Source organism: Sceloporus undulatus, chromosome 5 (assembly GCF_019175285.1).
Source record: "Sceloporus undulatus isolate JIND9_A2432 ecotype Alabama chromosome 5, SceUnd_v1.1, whole genome shotgun sequence".
Classification (NCBI taxonomy): domain Eukaryota; kingdom Metazoa; phylum Chordata; class Lepidosauria; order Squamata; family Phrynosomatidae; genus Sceloporus; species Sceloporus undulatus.
The window spans coordinates 125813850-125830634 of NC_056526.1; the positions used below are offsets into that span (position 1 = coordinate 125813850).

Sequence of the window (16785 nt, forward strand, 5' to 3'; positions counted from 1 at the left end):
ATATATATATATATATATATATACACACACACACACACACACACACACACACACACACACACACACACATTTACAGGATTGTGTAAAGGTGCAGCAGGTGTCAGATCGTGAAGCAAATCTGAATACCAGTAGCTGTTAACATACTCAGGTTCATGCTTAAGCAGTAGTGGTCAGATTACGCGAAAGAAACTACTCAGATGTTTTGAAATGGTATAGCTTTAACAACTGGCCTTGTGTTAATAAAACACCCCAATGCTGAGCCTGCTTATGCTTATTGTGAAGCCAGCAAGACAATCATAGGTTTTTTAGTAATTTACCTGGTGTTGTTGTTTTTTGTCAATGCCTTTCCTCTTTTGACCCCAAGTTTTTCCAGTATGGTATCCCATAAAAACCTGGTCGATTTATCAATTTTTGACTCAAAACTCATTATTTCTGAGGAAAACATCCAACCTTCTTACTGACCCCAGGATTGCCATTTCTTTTACAGTTTACAGACAGAAAAATTTTAAGCAAGATTCTTACAGTCACAGTTTCAGATTCTCGACTGACAAAATGCTGTCACTTTAAAATATTTTTCATGTGTAGGAAGTTGAATGCGAAATTCGGAAGAGACTGAATGAATTGCGTGGAGTTAGTCCCACCTTAATATGAAACATACCTCAGATTGATAAAGACCAGATGCTGGTTAATGAGAATCATTGACACAGGGGTAAGTAGGAGACAGAGGTTATCAGAGTGTGATTCCTGACCTAGAGAATCCAACAGCCTGTTTCACCAAATTAGGTTGGTTAATTTATTAACATTTTTCTATTAAAATAGATGATGATACAATTGGTAACGAAAACAAATCATTATAATATTAGATATTCTAATCATCCGTTATAACTATTTGATTTTATATAGAAATAACCTGACATCTGCAGTATATACCTTGAGAGAAACTACTGAGGAAAAGGAAGCATGTCTGTCTTTGATTTTGCTTCTTTGTCTTGATTAGTTAAGATCTTCGAGGATGTCTTGGAATCTAATCATCCTGAAAAAAACTATTGGCATTCTCCATCAGTACTTTGATTTATTTTACTCTTCTCTTTTATCTTTGAATATAGCTGTGAATTTCAATGTGGTATAGCTGCAAAATGCCCATTTTTCAAGACTATTGTCTCCAAAAATAACTTTGTTGCTTATTCCTTTCTATGTACAGAGCAGATTGTCCGCTGCCTGCTTCCAAGTTATATCTCTAGGAACACTAAAGTTTACAGTGGGCCCTCTGAATTTGCTGGCTCCAATCCATATGTTCAATTCATCCCAACGTATTGATTAAATGGCAGTAATGTGAAACATAGGAAGCATGCTACATTAACCTAGCCACACCATTTACTTAAATATGGGACTTGAAGCCACCCGACATTTTTTTTGTATCATACCCTAACAGGGTCACTGATACCAACCCCCCACAGATACAGCGGGGTTACAATATCTCATTAAATGGGGTTAGTAGAGCTTTGTAGGGTCGAGCAAATACAGTACTGACTAGTTTTTTCCTGCAGGAGGTGGCAGCATAGTTCCTAACATAGTCTGAGGGGAGCAGGGTTTGGAATCCAACCAGTTAATGAAGGTTTTGGGGGGGGGGGGGTGGTGGGGCTTGTAATTTTGAGGATGCCTGGCCGGTCAAGGTTGGCATAACAGTGATAACACCCTTATATTACTGTTGAATTTCCAAACCCTCTCCCACTCAGTTTTTTACGTTTCCTGCCTTTGCCAACAGCTGATCAGGCATTACAGCCTTATTTTCTCTCAGTTAACTAGAAACTAAGTATATGGCCAGAATAGAGCAGGATGGAATCAGAAATAGCCTAAGGAAATGGAACTCCGACCATAAGCCTTAAGAAATGGAACCAGCCAGTAATGGGGACACAATTGTTAATGGGCTTCTTAGCCACCAGACATGCCAGGTGATCAGACCGAAGTGAGGTTTGGGTCATTCTTCCAAACACCAATGCTGCTAGTAAGGCAGTTTTGGGGAGTTTTCAAGGAGACAGGACTGGAGTAGCCTTCTACAAAAAGAGTTCCTACCTAGCTAGTGAAAACGTTCAGAAAAGGTAGTATTAACATAGGGACACCAGTCACTAAGGTTGAGGGGGGCCATTGGCCTGAGACTGTTATACACCAGCGGCCAATGGATCAGTGTGGGAGAGAGAGTGCAGCATATTGGTCTGTCTGGAGATGGAAAGCGCAAGGGCTGGCATTGCTGCATGTCTTCTTGGACTTTTTGGAAAAGCACAGTATGTGACTAAAGTCTGTATCTGTGCAACCAGGCAGGTTTCAACATTTACAGAGATTGGTAAGAGCCTCAATCAACAGAAATGTTGACAGTGGGTCAAAAAAAACATGCTGCAGTCATTGATGGCAGCCTGTCTGCGGGGTTTTAATCAAATGTGACAGCAGATTTTTTCTCTGTGGGAACATATTTCACGCCAGGAGAATAGGAGCCTTCAACGTAGAGGTGATTCACTCTTTTGCAAAAGCAGTATGGAATTTTCTAATGGACCATTTCTCTTCTGCATCTGGCAGGAATTGCAAATTAGAAAGATATATTTCACATAGATGGACAAATCAAGACTTTGTGACCACAATATTGCTCGCTCCCCAGATAAATACCTAACATTTTAATAATTGTTTGCTTGGTTTGTAATGCGTTATATTCTTTTTTTTTTTTTTTCCAAATTCTATTTCGTGCGTTCTTCCTTTTTTTTCCGGTAGTGTAATGGATATCAAGCTACTTTTGTCCCAGTCCAAAGATTCCTCTCCCCAGATAAATACCCTAACATTTTAAGCATTGTTGTTGTGTGTAATGCTTATGAGAAATTTTTATCTGCTTTGGTAGTGTATGGATATAACTTCCCAGGACCTAGAATTTCTCAATTTCATTTTCCTGTCCTTTCAATCATATTACACATTGTTGGTGTTTTGGGCAGGCAATAGTATAAAGACTGTATTAGAAGGAACCATATGACAGTGAGGCCTCATGCCATATGGCGGCTGCGTGTATAGTGTGGGCTTTCCAGCTTATGCTGAAGCTGCACTAGGATTAATAAGAGAAAATGTGCAGCATGTGTGCACACAGCCCCCATTACATGAGCCCAATGCAGGCCCGTGCAATGTTGCACATGGCTGCCAGGGCGAGCGTACAGCCCCATGGATATAATAGGGACGTTGCAGCATAACGATTACCATTTTGGCCCTTGTATACGCGGGTGGTGGTTGGTCCAGGCAATCGGATCCCCCACGTAAAGCAAGGGCCACCACTGTATAGTTTATATGTATGTGCTGTCATATTTTTTTTTTGTTTATGCAAGTTTTGGTTTGTATTTTTTCGGTCCAACGTTGTGGGAGATGAAATAAGATTAAACTGACATGATAGTTTAATATTCTTTTTTCCTTCCTCGAGAAATCCACAGGGCATTAGATAACTTGGAGTGAAATAAATTGTAACAGTCCTAATGTGCAGTGTGTGAACTGAATAACAGAAAATGGAAGTTCATCTTATACCAAAACATGGTCGAAATTAAAACCAACAACGATTCTGCCTAATGTAAGGATGCTGAATATGCCACTCAACACTAAGGTATCGTTTTTAGTGACAAGTGTGGTATGGACAGAAAAAAGTTATATCACTTATGTGCAAGCACATCACATCTTTTTTGTGTGTGCTTTTTATAAAACCTGTTGAATCTGTGAATATGATACGCATAAATTGTTTATCAGGCAGAAGTCGTGGTATCAGGGTCCAGGAACAATGAGATTGAAATTCTTAGAATACTTTAGGAGTGTTATGTCCAGAAAAACCACCATTTACGACTTCAGTTTCAGTGTTAGAATAGTGCTGATTAAACACAATTACAGTGGACCCTGTGTTATAAACGGCTGGGTTTTGGTTGCCACAGATCCCCCATGATATAACAGAATCCATTGTTATGCTCAAAGTCCCATTAAATAATAATGGCATACCAAATGTGTGTCGCCTTATAAAAAATGGGAAAATCACAGCATTTTGCAATATTATAAAATTTATAGACCTTTTGTTTGAACATTTTCAAAACCGTGTATGCTTGAATCCGTGGTATAAAAATATCCATGTATGAAGACAGGGCCGACTGTAATAATACTAATAATAATACTAATAATATATGATTTATTTATTTATCATACCGCCTCGATTCCGTTTGAGGGATGGAGGTGGTGGGTGGGTTTAAAAAGAACTTTCCATAATAATGTTATAATATTACTCTATGATGTTAAATGGAAGATAACAGGGGTCAGAGTCTAGCGTAGTACGTTGTGAGATGCGAGGCCTTGCCAATTAAATACCAGGGCTAATGTATGGCTATGATTTTTTTCTAGCAGGAAGTGAACGTGGCAAAATCCACCGTCTGAGGTAGTTTGGGTTTTTACCTAAGAAACCCCCTATGGCATAGTGAAGGGTGGGGTTCCCATACGGGTTGATGGGGCCACTTGACAGGCATAGACCGTGCACACACCGTAGCTGTGATAAAGGATGTTTGCCTAGATTAGAAAAACAGAAAAAACCCAAAAATAGAAAGGGTTCGGAGGCATTGCAGGTTGAACTGAGGGGTACCATTGGACTCGCGTATAACCCAGGTAGATGTGTAAACGTCAAAATGGAACAATGGCTTCCCAAGGTTCCAGGCAGAGTGAGCGATGTAGTGATGAATATACATGTGTTGTATGGTTCGTATCCATCGCCCTCTAAGGGCTCGAGGCAAGATACAACAGTAGAGTTTAAACTATGTAATAGTAGAACGTAAATACCATGAATGCCATGTTAAACAATCAAGTGAATTAAACATCAGCTAAACATAGGAGTCTAAGCTAACCATCTCCCAAAAAATAATCCTCAATGAAAAATCATCCAGAACCATAACATGTTAAAAGAGAAACAATTTAAAATTCATGACGTGTTGTACAACGGCTGTTTGAATGCTAACTTTCGGGAACAAAGCGAGTATAATAAATAAAACATTATTATTATTATTATTAGTTATTATTATTATGATTATTATTCATTTTCATTATTTAATTCAGTATTATTTTAAAATGGACTGCTGTAACGCTGCCAAAGAGAGCGAAGTTCTTGCAACCACTGTTTTAAATTTCCAGAAAGCAAGTTAACTGTTAACTAACAACTTTGGACTTTGCTTGAAAAACTAACCTGGGCAGCACCGTGAAGTTGATTTAATATTGATGTGATATGCAAACTCCTCGATGTTATCAACAGTGGTCCAAGGTTTGGCTGCTGTATGTTTGAATTGACAATTGGACAGTTTACCTGAACTTGGTAAGAAAGGTAGCCCAGTTCATTGCTGAAGTCCCAGTCTTGATGGATATACCTAGCATATGCCACTACCACCTTTAGGGTCTTCCAATTCTAGGAAGGGTTGCAAATTGGCCTCATATCATTCGAAGCTGATAATAAAAGCCACTTTCCACCATTGCAAATCTTTCTGGAGCCGATCATGTGGAGACAATTAGTTCCAGAAGTACTACTCCCACAGTTGTGAAGAGATAGTTCTTTTAGGGGGAGTGTAATGCTCATCCAGAATTGTGTGACATACTTACAGACCCTGATTAGGACACCTGTGTCTAAGATTCAGTTTGCACATTTGTTTTGTCATTCATCTAGTCAGTGTACTCCTCTGTAAGGCATTCATTGGCAGAGGAAACAGATTGGTCCTTTGGCTGAGACTGTTTTGTGTCATCGCAGCATACTGATTAGACACTCTTGACTTCCTTCCAATCCAGATGATCTCTCCCAGTGGTTTTCATGTAGATTTATAAAAATCATTGGGGGAACAGACTGGTCTAGGAAATCTTTCCTAAGCATTCTCTTTTAATAGCAAGGTCCATCCATCTAGGCCATGTTGGCCCTTCCTCTCTTTCTGACATTCCTTCCACTTTTCTTGTCATACTTGTGCATTATTGGGTCGGTTCCAGTGAGTCCTCCCATTCGCCATGGATATGTCCGAAGTACGACCAACCCTCAGTTTTGCCAACTTTGGCTTCTAGGGAGCATCCCTCAGTATTTCCTAGGTGCCTACTTCATTAAACAAGGTATTAAACCAGGTCAAAGCCATGGGTTACCCTCAGACAGTGATCAGGATAGATTCAGTGCTGCAATGAAGATGTATGTTAAATTGGGGTGGGGGGGGGCGTATTATCCAAGTCAAAGAGACATATGCTATCGAGAGAAGGCCAAGCAGTTGCGCATCTTTTAAGCCAGGTGCTTTGCTATCTCTGCAGTATTATATACAAGCATCTCACTAAGCAAGTAGGCATATTTCAAATATGGGTCCCGGTAATGAAGACTCCTACAAATCTGTACATTGCACTAAAATAGATCACCAAGATATATTCACAAGGGCTATAAGTTCAAAATCTGCAATGTATAAATCGCGAGACATGTTTTTGAGGCCAAACTTATCGAAGATTTTGATATGACTCATGGATAAGGTTGAGGTGTAACAATTTGGCAAGGCATGTAACCCCAAAGGATGTAAAGGATGAAGTCAAAGAGAAAAGCAATTGGCCAACGAATAGTTACAAAATTAGCTGGCAAGGCAGTAACTTCTGTTTTTTCTTTCTTTTTTCCTTTTGCTTTTTGTGCTCACACCTAAAAGCTCGGATGGAGGATGAGAGAGTAAAAAGCAAGTCTCTGCTTTTGGTAGGTGGCTCCAAGGAGGGATTAAGCTGTCACAACTTTCTCCAGGGGATGATGTCCTGTTTTTGATCAAAGTTTTAAGTGACAGAGTAATTTACATTGACCCACCATGAATACGTCTACCCAGGGTTGTTTAGGTCAATATTGTGGACTGAACAAATCTCTCTCTCTCTCTCATCTCCTCTCGCTCTCCGTATGATATATTATAATACTCTATATATTCATATGTGTGTGTGTGTGGTTGTGGGTCGTGTGTGGTGTGTGTGTGCCGCCTTGCCTATAACTTAATTAGTCATGTTTATTTTTTTCCCTTGTAAGACTGCATTATAATCGAGCCAGAAAGGATGAGTAGTAGTAGAATGGGGGTGTTATACCCACAAGGTGAGGAATGTAATGACATTGGTGGCCTGAAGCTGGATAGCAGCCAGTGAAGGCTTCCTTATCCCCAGTCCATAGAAGCCGTATCTCCCTGGAATGAGTGCACAACTGTTCTGAAGCTGAATTGTGAGCAAAAGATTACACAGACTTATCGAGCACAAGCAGAAGCAAACACTGAAGGACCAGCTGCAAATCGGTAGTTGCTATGGTACAGGTATGTTTTCATCTTACATGATGATGCCTATTCATTTACGTTAAAGATGAGGTAATTGTTGTTTTGTGTTTTCTTTTGAAAATTCAGACATGATATCAATCCATTATGTGTTTACGATTAGCTTTCTGTTGTTATATGTTGAAATGCTTTCCCAGCTGAGAAACATACTGAGGAGTACATTGACCTTCTGGTTTTTAAAATTAAATCAAAATGATATTTAACAGTGACTGTATGATAATTAAATTGACTGGTAGCTCAAGAAAATCCCCCTCGTTTTTGAAAAGGCAATTAAAAATATGATGTTTGAAGATATGAACCTAACAAAATTCAAAAAGCACAACTGACTTTTATGAGAAAGGAACTTGAAATGGTCAATGGTTACTAGTCTGTCTGTCAAAATCACTTGGGCACTTCATCTGTGGCATACCCTAGTGGTCCCAAACAGTGATATTCAGTATCATATCCCCTCCAACACACACAACAACACCCCACACACAACACCAAACACGAGAGAGCAGAATTTGTGGGTCTATATGACACGTCACCCCTTCCCTTACGCGCGTACTGCTCGCAGCCCCAATGTAAAAACAATGGGGCTTGTTGCATGGCGGCGCACCGCACCATGTGTTACCAGATATGCATTTACCTGCCTTCCGTTTGTGTGGCTTTCATAATAGACCTAGAAAGCCACGTATGGCTCAGGCGCACTGTGTATCATTAGTATGTGTAGTGTAAAAAGGTTCCCATTTGTGTTGTTGGTGTTAACTGCCTTCATGGTTGATGCTGCGGCCACATGTTAAAACTCTTCTGATGCGACACTCTCCAAAGACTCTCTACGGCTTTTGGCCCACAACTGTTGACAAACCCATACTCACAATTTCTTTAATAGAGTCCATTCCACTTCCGATTATGTAGCCTGCCTCTCTTTCTACTTCCCCTCCACCTTTCTTTGCATCTATTGTTTCTTCTCCAGTGAGTCTTCCCTTCTGCATGATGTGGCCCCAAAGACAGACCTCAGTTTTGCCAACTGTGGGCTTCCCAGGTAGAATTTCTGCACTTGTCTTTTGATGGCTGTCCATGGGATCCTTTGCACATTTCGCTCCAAGCACCACATCTCAAAGGTAATTGATTTTCTCTTCCTCATCTTCGTTTTTAAACTGTCCAGCCTCTCACATCCCATACATTGTAATGGGGGAATTACAAGGTGTGATGTATAGTCTAACCTTTTGTGCTGAGTTTGTATATTCTTCTTTGCATTTTAGGATCCTTTTTCTAGTTCTTTTTCATAGCTGCACCTCTCCCCACATCTTCTGGATTTTCTGGCTGCCAGTCCCCCAGTTTCTATCAATTATTTGAGTCACATGAATATGAGAACTCCTTTTACTATTTCTATTTCCTCATTGGTCTAGTTTGTTATATTACCTCCTAGAATTGGATCTATCTAGAATTATTTCAGTGAAGGTATGATCATTTAAATAGACTCGATAAGATTCTTCAATTGCTTGTGTATGTTGTCTCCTATAGAGCCAATATATTTGTCTCTTCGATCTCGTCCATCCGGAGACATTTGGGAACCCACTACGCATATCCTAGCTAACACGATCATTATAATTCTATTGATGTTTTGTTAAGCAAACAGGTGTGCCAGTAAGGGTCTTGCCACCAATTGTACTAGTAAATGTATTATTTGATAAAACCACACATGAAAACAACTGCTTTTCTTTTGTAGGATGATGAAGTGGTGAAGAACCAGTAGGCTTGCAGGACAGGTGATACTGTAGATCCAGTTACTTTTGTCGTGAGAGAGACAAAAGAACAGAAAGCAAGCCAAATTAAACCATTCGAGCAGGTTGTAAACAAGTCAGAGAAGGCTGGGTGGTTCCTGAATGAAACAAGCAAGGTATGACTACTTTCCAAAAACTTTTGGGAAGTTAAAGGTAGAGATGTAAGCAGTTTTGTGAAACTGGTTTCAAGATTTCGCGAGGACTACTTGACGTGCTGAGGTGGGGGGGGGGGGGGGGGGGTTGGGGGTGATGTTAAATGGGACCAGGAGTATACACCACTGTCCTACATAGCAACACAGTAATTGCATCTTTCTGCTCCTCTTTAACCCTGGTTTATTCAATTTAGTGATACATTCATGGAACCCTGTACTATATCTATATACACTTAATCTTCCGCCACCTAAATTGATCTTTGAAATGCAATGTCCTGAGGACTTCAATGCTGATCGCAGTAAGCATAGGTGCTCTTGAACAGATGCTCCTGTTTGGGCCCTTTAACATTACATGGGTATGAATTTAAATTCGAGTGTCTACGTTTGTTGTTTTTTTTCCTTGTGCAACTTTGGTTCCAGAAGATAATAAATAAGAGACTTTCTTATGACAGGGAGAAATTTATGAAGCAACGTCAGCAACAGCAAAGAGAATGAACACTCCAAGATGAAAAAAGAATTAATAAAGATTCAAGAAAAAACCAGTGTTGCAGAAGGCTGGTCCAATTTTCAAGTAGGCAGATATTTTATTAGTATAATGGACAAATATTAACAGTGATGTTTAGTTGCCCTGCTTGATCATTATTTTACGCGGCAATTCAAGTTGAAGCAAGCTGGGACATACACTTCTTGATATTGTTTTTAATCATATTTTTTCTCCTGCTTTCCCCCAGATGAGACTGAAAGCAGTTTAACAACTATAATTTTAAAAAATACACATGATACAAGAGTTAAAACAGGAACTCAGAGAACATTATAATGAGGTTAAACTAGTATAATAACACACCCAGCAGCACAACAATTAACAATATCCAGCGTATTGTGTAAAAAGGACCTGATATATGCCTGGTGGATAGAAAAGTCTTTGCTTGCCTATGAAAAGCATGTAGGGAGAGTGCCAGTTACCTTTTGGGGAAGAGAGTTTCCAGAGCATAGGGCAACCACTGAAGGTTCTTTCCTGTGTTCCCACTAGATTACCTATGTGGGTGGTGGGACAGAGAAGGGCCCTTCCAGAACATCTAAAGCTCAGATGGTTTGGGCAAGGCAAATATAGTCAAAAACCTAGACCTGAGTCGTGTAGGGCATTAATGCCACACACCAACACTTTGAAGTCTGCCTGGAAACTGTCTGGCAGCCAGTGGAGCTGTTGCAATAAGTCTGCGTGGTTCCCTGTAGCCGCACGGGGTAGAATATAGCTCTTCTGACCAATTGAAGTCGAACCAAAATCTAGGGGACTCAACAGGACAGTGGCAAGGTATGAACAGGAGTGCTCCAGCACAACACCTTGGGTCACCCCTCTAGGAAGGAATAAGTTCAGGGGGTTTGAACGGGATTGCCCGCCACCATTTGGGTTCACCCTCCAGAAAGGAATTAAGCTACTGTAAAACAGTGCTCCCACGTTCCATCCCAGCAAGGTAACGCATGGTAAATGATATCGAAAGCTGCAGAAGTACAGGAGAACCAACACGGGGCACACTCACTGTTAGTTCCTGGTATATGTCATCCACCAATGTGGATCAAATCTATCTCTGTCCTAACCAGGCTGAAAGAGATTGAACTAGATCTAGATAATCCAGAAACACATGCTGACCAGACACACATGCCAAGAACTTGTCTTAAAAAATGGAGTGTTAGCTATGTGCTTTGACTGTTAGCATGCAGATAATGGTGGGGATGTGTATACACAGTTCTATTCCCATTCTTTATTTTTGGCCCGTGTAGCTTCAGTGATCCATGCTTCCAGTTACTCACTTAGAGAATCACGCCAGCCCGGGAAACAGTTATCCAGCCTGTGGTTGAGACTAGTTGGCTCAGAGATTGCTTGGATAGAATTGTGTTAGGTACAGATTGTGGAAACCATTGGCTAAAGGATTGTGATGCTGCTTCTGATTGATAACCTACTGCAAATCAAATTCCCATCAATTAAAACTTCACTTGTAGCATGATGATGTGTAGTTTTGGGTACTAACGTATTGGGAAGCCGGGAATTGCTGATAGTTCCAACTGGAAACTGATGCAATTTGGATTTTTACATGGTAGGGAAAGTTAAGTCTAAATGCAGTTTAATTTTGTTCAGGCAGCCTTGAAATCTAAGTGCCTTTGTGTAAATGTGGTGTGCTGTATTATAATAGTTTTATATTTCCAGAAATTATGTTTTAAATGTGTTTAAGGGTTAACTTTTTTAAATCACATTTTAAAAAGACTTGTTATTTAAACCATTTTTTAACTTTTGTACAATAATATTTTGCCTTAAATCGTTCATAAATTATTGTAAATCTCTTGAATCCCATCTTGAGAAAGGCGGATGTAATTAATAAAGAAAGAAATAAAATTAGAATAGTGGTTATGGCAAGACCGTTATATCTCAACACTCATTTAAGAGCCAGGGAGAAAGTATGGTTTTTATGGATGAAAGTATTCTTCAAATGTACCCCATATGACAGATTAGTATCCCTTGTCTGGAAATCAGAAATGCTCCCAAAATCTGAAACTTTTGAGCACAAATATGCGTCTGAAGACTTGAATTTGGAATACAGGTAGCACAGTGCATACTGTATATGTAAGGCTGGAGAGATCCGCAAGACTGGAGAGGCGATTGGAAGGTCTGTGAAATGCAGGAGATGCACCCAAGGATTTGCACCACACTGCTTGAATAGCCATCATTTCACAGATGCTCACATCTTAGCCTGCAAATACAGTATGTAAAATGCTATTCAGATTCCAAAAACCAAAATAGTCCAAAAATAATAATAATTAAACAAATCTCAGCTCCAAACACATTTTGGTCCCAAGGATGTTGATAAGGAATATTCAGCTGTATTGAAAGATTAGAGAAAATAAAGAAAAAAAGTATTTTGGGAAGATAAATAAAAAAAATAAAAACTTATTTTTATCCTGCTTTCTGGACTAAACATCAAGCGGCTCACAATATAAAGAGAATAACTTTATCTTTAAGATGATAAATGATTAGATGAGTAGTTCAAAGCATGTAAATTTAATTGTCTGAAATTTTACACAATGTTTTCTAGTTTGCCTGTTGATTTTGATGTGTAACAATCCAGATGCTACAGTTATTAATCTGTAAAGAGTCTAATTAGATACTCAATCCCATAATTTTAATATTTCATTCACTCTTAGCTGTCATCTTGGCTTGGAATTGTCCAGGAAATGCTTGACAACACCAGCTAATGAAAATGCAGCAAGTAATGCTGTGGTCAGCCAGAAGAAAAAAAACACGTGGATGTCGAGGTACTGTATACAATGTTTGTTGTGAGTGTAAGTTTCGTCTTATATTCCAAGCAATCTTCATTGCGGGAGTATGCGTTGTCTATGACTGTTAATCGCCTTTTGTCACTCAAATTTGAAGTTACTGGAGTGGTTTTGGACCCCAAAAAATTGGTCTTGCTATGCATCAAAACATATACAGATCAAAACATTCTCATAGCATTTATTGTCTTGAGAAGATAAATTGGACAAAAATTAGTGGTTTAAGAGAAAAGAGTCTGAGAAAGATAGTAAAAAGATTGTTTGTGGTTCTTGTCTTGCCTTGCTCCTTGTCCTCTTAATGGACTTTACATAAAAAGCTGTTCTTGCCTAACTAGCCAGACTTTTTGTACCTAAAACCGGTAGTTGAACTTAAAACATGTGAAAGACATGCAAGTAACAATATATACGATATCATTAGAAATTTTCTATTATATTTTATTTTTAACAGCTTTGGACTGAGTGCGTAGGCATGAGATATAGAGAGGAATTACGACAAGAAGAAAGCAACTCGAAGCTTTAATGGCTGAGCACACAAGAGGAGACAAGATCTAGCCGATACCACATCTGCTGTGCTGGTTCTGTGAAAAGTGATGGATCAGAAACTCAGTGCATCCCCAACAAGCAGAACAGAAAAGTAAGGAGGAAAGACTATATTTGTTTATGTAAATAAAGAAATGTAAATTTCATTCTAATATGGTTTTTGGTTGCAACTGTACTCCTGCAGCCTTGTGACCTAGATTTTGTTCTGGGGTTTTTGAGCCTTTGAAGTTATTTATTTATAGTACTGTACATGAAGCGGGTGTATGAGGGAGGAGAATCGGCTGTCCCTATTTGCTTTCGTCAAGAAGTGTACTTTACTTGGTGATTTCATGTAAATAGAACTGTCTCTAATGTGGTTGGAGCATAGAAGATTTTAAAATAGCCATAATTAGAACAGCCTATACAGTGGTCCCTCCTATCTCGACTAGCCATTCATATTTGAGCATCGTGGATGGCAAGGGCCGCATTGTTCCCAATGACAGCAAGAACAAAGCCCTCCGCCGTTGGGGACAAAAGTCCCTTGCCTTCCTCCCCTCTCCTCCGCTCTCTTTTCTTTACCTGCGTCCTTCCTCCCTCTCCTCCCGACTTGGCTTTGGGGGCAGATCGGGCTCCCAGTCAGCCGAGCCGGGGACTGAGTTTGGAGCCCCGGTCACCATGGCCCAGCATCAGGGACGGCACCTCTGGGGCCTGAGACCCAGCCCCAGTCCGGCGCCAGCATTCCTCAGACCCCTGGCTGGAGGAGCCAGCAGCAGGATGGGCTTGGTTGGGGCCCAGAGACCTGTCCAGATGCTGGGCCTGGGGACTGGGCTCTGAGATTCAGCCACCCTCCTGAGCGACTTTTCAGACTGGCCAGCATTCTACAGTACTTTACAGCATTGTTGGACTGTCTCGTGATGTCACTTCTCCGTTTAAATGCCTAATGATGGTGAACCTATGGTATGGTGCCAGAGGTGGCACTCAGAAGCCCTCTCTGTGTGACGTGTGCTATCACCCTAGCACAAGAGTTTGCCAGAGTTTGTTACCAGAAAGCCAGAGGGACATGGCACTTTAAATAGTGGGTTTTTGGTTGCAGTTTGGGCACTGGGCCTCTAAAAGGTTCACCATCGCTATAGCTCACAGTAACCCTTTAATGCCTGGTTACTATTAAAACCCACATTGTACATTGTCCTGTGGACAACATATCCCAACAAATGCTCTGCACCGCCATTAAGAATGGGACTGTGAGCATCTCAGGATTTGTGGTAATCCATGGGGGGTGTCCCGGAAACAGATCCCGGACGGATAGTGAGGGTCCACTGTATACGGCTCGTAAACATGACTTTCCACTATACATTTAAAAAGAGGGGAGATACCCTTTCCTTTCCTTCTTTCCTTTCTTTTCTTTTCTTTCTTTCTTTTTTTTATAAGAACGTTCACAGAATTTACGTGTCATCCTTGCGCAGGGGCCATGCTCGAAATTCTTCTACTATCGTCTCCAAGTTTTAGTATATGTGCTGCCGAAGCGATGCCACAACCCTGTTCCTTTCTTCCAGCACCACATTGGTCATGGAAATGGTCACACAAAACCACAGTAATTCAGTCATCAGTTTGGGTAGAATCGAGAAAAGCATATTGTTTTGTCCTTCTCCTAGTTGTAATTCACTTTTAGGCATGTAGTAAAGACTCTTAAGACTTAATCCACACCCATCTTTTGACTCACTGTTCAAAAGTGGTTTCATTTATACAAGTAGAACTGACCAACATCTATTTAGTAGCCCTGCTGATCTTAGAATAGGTTTGAAGCAAAAGGGCTGTTAGGTGTTAAGAAAGTAATTGTTTAAGTATGCAGTGTCTTTCTAAAGACACATGTGTGAACTGCAAAATGCTATGGCAGCACCAAGGGATGGGGCTTGGGTCTCGGCCCAGCAAGGCTCTGTGCCCGGATGCTGTGGTTGGGTTTTTTGTCTGTCATTCATAATTGTATTTAAATACTTACAATGCGGGTACCATTTCTTTACTGTTGAATCCTACATATTACCTGGAAAACGTTGTACAGATAAGCCAAAGTATGTTATGGGTTTAATACGAAAATTAAATTAGGTAGAACATATTTACTCTTGATTCTAGTATGATGCAAATCTGTTGGTTCTGTATGGACCTTACTTTTCTACTTATTTACTACTGTGTGTCTAGCAGAGCATGACTGAGTTTTTTTTTATATTGACTTACTATAGAACAATGGCAAACGTGGGGAGGGTCTACTCAATGTGATCTTGATGAAGATGAGGGGTGAGGAAGATGCATATCTTTCTGATGGACTTGTCGCAAGCAGAAGAGGAAGAAGAGGAAGAACAAGATTCTAGTTCCAATGAGTTGTCCATGTGTCCCAATAATGTAGATCAAAGTGCATATGTGGCAAAGAAGAAAAGCAGAGGTCAGTTTGTGTGGTCCTTACCATAGTAAAGTTTGTACTAAATTGCATCCTCTAAGAAGGCAATTTGTTCTTGACTAATTTGAAAATTGTTCCATTATGATGCAAGTTCTTGTGTTCTCCTTAGGGAAAAAGTCTGAGAAATATTATATAACTGTGGGAAAAGTATGAACGTTAAGTGTATCTATTGTATTTTTTTTGGATACCGTAAACACTCACTGAAGTATCCAAGTACTGTAGCCTTTCCGTATACAGAGTTTGCAGCTAATTAAATTCTGATTCATTTAAATATTTATTGAGATGATGAGAGTCTGGAATGTAAAGGAGCAGAAGCACATATGGTCCATCTGAATTACAGATACAAAACAATTATTTTCCCTCAAAAGAAAAAAAAACAAACAAAAGTTTATTGAATAGCCCAAGGGCCGTTTCAAAATACTCAAAACATAATAATACAAGCAATGCCACACATCATATGGTAAAATGTTAATATAGCGCACTAAGTGCAATAAACACAATTATATTTATACTATATAATCATGAATAGTTAAACATGCACAGCTTATTACAGACTATACAAATCTAAAAATATACAATATGTATGAAGATATACAAATAAACAGGTAAGATAAAAGGAAAGAGAAGGGAGGATGTATGTATTAATCACTGTGTATGTAATAACTATTTTATAAATTATCAAGTTGATCTCATGTATTAGTCAAGGCCAGTTTTGGGGCCAAAATTAAGGATTTGTTATGACCTGTGGATAAAATTCAGGATAAAACTTAGGGGCAGTAAAAAGGATCATGAAGGAAGAAATCAGTTCCTATGTTTTCAGCTACTTTTATAGCACGAGGTAGTTCTCCCTATAAGCATGTTTTGTACTCCAGGTCAATAATTTGTAGCATTCTGATTTTTTAAAAGTAGCAATAGTAACCAGTTTAGTGTCTTTTGGACAATAAGGTAAGAGTTATAAAAAATGAAACTAAAATGGTAACTGTCTGGTTGGGGAAAACTTTAACTGTAACCATTTCCTTTCAGAAGTTACTTCCCAATATTCTAGCAGACTAATGTCGTACGCTAAAGGCGATGGAGAGGGAGAGGGGGAATTGGTGCTTCCAGGACAGATTCCAGTCTTGCCTTCCACTAGAGCAGGGGTAGGCAACCTTTTTACCCCAGGGGCCGGGTTGCTGTCCCTCAGACACTGGGGGCGGCCGAAGCCAAAAAATAAATCATAAATACTCTCT

The 16785-nt window shown here is 39.8% G+C and overlaps 1 protein-coding gene across 3 annotated transcripts in view; it reads left to right on the plus strand.

The window, feature by feature from the left end:
- The window catches only part of LOC121930779 (pericentriolar material 1 protein-like), a 70603-nt gene that overhangs the window by 20476 nt on the left and 33342 nt on the right, over positions 1–16785 (plus strand). The window contains exon 1 of one of the 3 annotated variants that reach the window (XM_042467630.1): positions 15416–15541. The exons of the other annotated variants lie outside the window; for them this stretch is intronic. The gene's annotated coding sequence lies outside the window, so the exon portion shown is untranslated. Of the gene's footprint in view, positions 1–15415; positions 15542–16785 lie in introns of those variants that run through there. 3 annotated transcript variants of the gene reach the window in all.